General features: G+C 46.6%; 1 pseudogene; it reads left to right on the forward strand.

The window, feature by feature from the left end:
* The first annotated feature begins 2,191 nt into the window (after positions 1-2,191).
* Positions 2,192-2,734, forward strand: LOC111174665 (ubiquitin-conjugating enzyme E2 D2 pseudogene; annotated as a pseudogene).
* Positions 2,735-4,892: the final 2,158 nt, after the last annotated feature.

The raw sequence follows: 4,892 nt of genomic DNA on the forward strand, positions 1-4,892 counted from the left end.
TCATTATCAATAAAAGGAGTTAGAAGTTAACTTCAAAGAAATAAGGAAATGACAAATTACCTGAAAAGTCACAGTCACATATGCATTCACTGCATCCTAGAGAAGAGGGGCAAGTTAGGTTCACCCACTTTCACGAGTTTCATCAAATACCAGACCTATTCATGGGTGGAAGAGAAAAGGCAAATTTTTTAAAGAAGTATGTTATTAAATGAGGTATTTGCAATTCCTAAGAGTACCAGGTGGGGAGTATGTTTTCTAAACTAGATCTAGGAAGTACAATATGGACTCAATCTGTCCTCCTCCCCTCCGAAGGCTATTCACTTATTAATGAATTAAAAAACAAACAAACAACAACAAAAAAAGAAGATTAAAAAACAACAACAATTTCACACATACCACCAAAACAGAAAAATAAAACACTAAGGGGTCCCAGATTACTCTCCAGACAGGAACCAGTGGTTCTAGGCTCAACAGTTCAAGCCTAGAATTCATCTGTTACAAAGGCATCATGAACATGCCTTACTTCCAAACACAAAAATTTTTGTAACAATAAAACCAAAAACTAGTCCTGATCACTTTTCTAACATACTCAAATTTAACTAGTATTTAAACTGAGTCGGGAGAAGAAAGAAATCCATACTTACGGGCCAAGGGTGGGTGCAGAGCATTTGTCCTTGCCCTCATGCAAGGCTGAGACATTCAGCTGCTAAAGAAATAACTAGTCCTTTGTCGTCAGGCAGTTTATTATTTCCATAGACAGCAATAGCAAGATCCGCAAAGGTGCCAGCTCCCTGTGTCCTCTGCCCCACAAGACAGCACTAAAGCAAAAGGGGTCAGATAACAAGGCAACATGGGTGATAAGGAGCTCTGGTTCTGAGGAACCAGTTTTATTTATTTATTTATTAACATTTATTTATTTATTTGGCCGCGCTGGGTCTTAGTTCCAGCACGCAGGATCTTTGTTGCAGCATGTGGGATCTTTTGAGTTGTGACAAGCGAACTCTTAGTTGTGGCATGTGGCATCTAGTTCCCTGACCAGGGATCAAACCCGGGCCCCCTGCATTGGGAGCATGGAGTCTTAGCCACTGGACCACCAGGGAAGTCCCAGGAACCAGTTTTATACTAAGCAGTTTGAGTATTTCCTGCTAAGCAATTTTATGGCATGCAGCTGTACCCTAAAGCGTGGGGGAGAGAGGAGTTTCAAGGCAGAAGCCCTTATATCTTACCAGAACCTGGGAGGCAGTAAGAAGTTGTCTCATAACAACCTCGAGGAAAGATAAAAAGGAGGGTGAGAAATGGCCTTGTAGCAGCTCCTCCCAAGCCTCCCATTCTTTCGTGTTCTGAGAGGATTATGGGGCATTTTACCAAGCCTTAGGTCTCCTGAGGTGAAGACTTGTCCATGTGGCCTATATGGATATTTGCAAGGACAACTGCACAGAGCAGTTTCCCTACAACTTCACCCCCTAACCTTTCACATCACCAGTCAAGAACTCTCTTTAGAAACATAGGCCACCCCATCAGATATCCTAGTTATACAAATCCTTTTAATTTGTCCTAGGGAACAGAGATACAACAATCGATTAAACTTAGAGCAATTGCTATAGTCTGTGAATAGGGTTGTGAATAGGTAAAAAGAAATCGGATCGGGTTCGAGAAAGTTGATCTTGTTCTACTGTCTGGCGTGGCAGCTGTTAACTCCTGCAGTCAGCAGCTAATGGGAAGTTTCTGAGAGGTCTTAGATTAAGATTCCCTATCGGCCAATGGTCAAGTTGGAGGTGACAGTCTGCCTTAAAAACTAGCCAGGCCGCCCGCCCGCGCGTCCCTCGGTCCCCCTGCAGCAAGCAGTCCCTTCGACCGTCCCACTCAGAGGCGCCGACCGAGCCCGAAGTCTGGGCTCTTGCTCCCTGGCGGAGGGATCCGCGGCGGCTGAGGAGGCGGCGCTGAGCCTAGACGGAAGAGGCCCCTACCGCGGTGGCGGCGGCGGCGGCAGCGCATAAGGGGGCCGCCGCCGGGTGATGCGGTGAGCTCTGCGGCAGGCTCAGGAGCCGAGTGGGCCACGGCCCCAAGTCCGTCCCGCCGGAGCCGCGCTTCGGAACTCCCCATCTTCTCCTGCCGACCCGCGATCACCGAGGCGGCCTCGCGCGCCCTCTCCCCTTCCCCGTCCCTCCCCTGCCCTTCTTCCCGACCCGGGGGGCCGCCTCCACCCGCCTCCCGCGATGGCTCTGAAGAGAATCCACAAGGAATTGAACGACCTGGCGCGGGACCGCCCCCCCCAGCACCGTGTTCAGCAGGTCCCGTTGGAGATGATATGTTCCATTGGCAAGCTACAATAATGAGGCCAAATGGCAGTCCCTATCAGGGTGGAGTATTTTTCTTGACAATTCATTTCCCAACAGATTACCGCTTCAAACCACCTAAGGTTGCATTTACAACAAGACTTTATCATCCAAATATTAACGGTAATGGCTGCATTTGTCTTGATATTCTACGGTCAAAGTGGTCTCCAGCACTGTTTCAGAAGTACTTTTGTCCATCTGCTCCCTGTTGTGTGATCCCAATCCGGATGATCCTTTAGTGCCTGAGATTGCTCGGATCTACAGAACAGATAGAGAAAAGTACAACAGAATAGCTTGGAGGCTTCCCTGGTGGCGCAGTGGTTGAGAGTCCGCCTGCCGATGTAGGGGACACGGGTTCGTGCCCCGTACATGCCGCGGAGCGGCTGGTCCTGTGAGCCATGGCCGCTGGGCCTGCGCGTCCGGAGCCTGTGCTCCGCAACGGGAGAGGCCACAGCAGTGAGGGGCCCGCGTACCGCAAAAAAAAAAAAAAAAAAAGAATAGCTCGGGAAGGGACTCAGAAGTATGCGATGTAATTAAAGAAATTATTGGATAACCTCTACAAATAAAGATAGGGGAACTCTGAAAGAAAGCCCTTTTGATTTCCACTTGACTGCTTTCTATGAGCCCAGGCTTCACCTTCCCCTGTGCACATGTTTACCTGATACAGCAGTGTTGCGTGTTGTACATACTTGGAACAACAAACTAGAAATACTGTACTTCGGTACCAACATTGCCTCCTAGCAGAGAAGTGTGTGTGTGACAAGCCAACTCTCCAGGCATAACCTAGGTGTGAGACTAAAAGCTTTCCTTATTGACTTAAATTTGGATAACGGCAGAGTGAGGGGTGATGGGTATGGTGTGTGCTTGGATGGGGAAGGAAAGCTCCACTGACCTGTAGGAGATTGTTTTTTAAGTGAAATCCCATTAAACTCAAAACAGTTATGAAAAGCAAGGCGAAGAACATGAAGCTGTTTCTGTATTCATTTTATTCCGAAGGACTTAACGTCTTAGGTGAAAGTTATAACCAATCAGATTAAACTCTACCTACATCCTGTATTTTAAGGTCTAAGTTTAACTGGTCAACATTTAAATGGATTGGAGCTATTAGTAAGTAAAGTGTGATGGGCTTTGTTTCCAACTCTTTTATATCTTCCCACCCTTCAACCTTCGTCCTTCAGCCCCTCTTTCTCTCTTCCATATTCTTTGGTTTGTATGTAGTTTCTCAGTTAATACATAGCTAATAGCTCTTATTTTTCTTATATTTTTAACTGTTTAGGCCTATCTGGATGTAAGGGTGAAAATTCATTCAGTGGAAATACTTGTGTATATTTAAAGACCCAATTGCTCCTCTGGAGCTTGTACGTTCAAGAATGATTAATCTGTGTAATAAACTGATTACTACAGTCATTACATAAACAAACAAACAAACTAGCCAGATGCTCTGCAGATCAGAGCTGAAAGAGATGAATGGCCCCAGTCCCATCCCTCCCCAGCAATTAAGGTTGTCCTGTGCTAGCTACCACACCGAAGTGCTTGGCATCAGTCCCCACAGCAATCATGTCACCCTTTCGCCAGTTGTCCCCATGTCTTATTCACACCATATGCCCAGACTTGTTCCTAGGTGGCTCAGTAGTTTCTTCCTTGTACCACCTAGAACATCTACAGTCCTCTGATATGTGGGCAACACCAGAAGCACTTTAGAGTTGTCATCTCACATCCATGATCATTATCATCATTATCCATAACCGCCCAAAGCTAGCAAGCTTAGCTGGGCAGCAAAAGGACATCGAGTTAGAATCTCCCACCTCCTGGCTCTTCTTTGATACACACAAATTCCAGTGTCCCAGTATCCCAGGAGGTAGACTTGGGAGGAAAAGAGTGAATGAGTTAATTACACAGTCCTCGTGCCAAGACCAGCCAGGTCCAGTGCCCCAGACTATGTGAACCCAAATTCCCTTTGCAACTTGACTGCGTAGTTGGCAGTTTGGGTATGTGTGCCAGGCTTCCTTTTTCTCAGGTGCTGGAATCACTGGAGCTTATTTTTAGGCCCGGTTCTGACTTGTAGATGGATTGCTGCCCTGTGCAATAGTATATTCAGGTGGCTGTGGTCCTTACCTGGGAAGCTCAGGTCAAATCAGCTTGCTTCCATTGATGTTCATCCTCCAAGAGTCCTTTTCCATAGGCATTCACACGGGTCACAAACAGAGTGCATGGGTCTTGTGCAATCTTATGCCCCGTTTGGCCCCTCTGAGCTGAGACTTGATCATCCAACTTTCCTGCTGCCAAGTACCAGACTACACTGCTAGCCATAAGTCAATGAAAATGCCATGAGTCAATGAAAATGCAACAAGGCATATTTCGGGAGGCCTTTTTAGAGCAAACATCACAACTTAAACTATGCTCAGTGAGCAGAGTTCCCTTTTCCATGCATAGTTTTACAGTTTTCTTTAAAGCTGCACAGCTGTACCATTCCAGTACATTCCTGGATAGGGGGCCCCAAGACCACACCCCAGGTTCAATGATTCGCTAGGAGGACTGACAAAATTCAGCACATAG

The sequence above is a fragment of the Delphinapterus leucas genome, chromosome 6 (genome assembly GCF_059928025.1).
Source record: "Delphinapterus leucas isolate spDelLeu-1000000601 "Yukka" chromosome 6, BTC_Dleu_Yukka2, whole genome shotgun sequence".
NCBI lineage: Eukaryota > Metazoa > Chordata > Mammalia > Artiodactyla > Monodontidae > Delphinapterus > Delphinapterus leucas.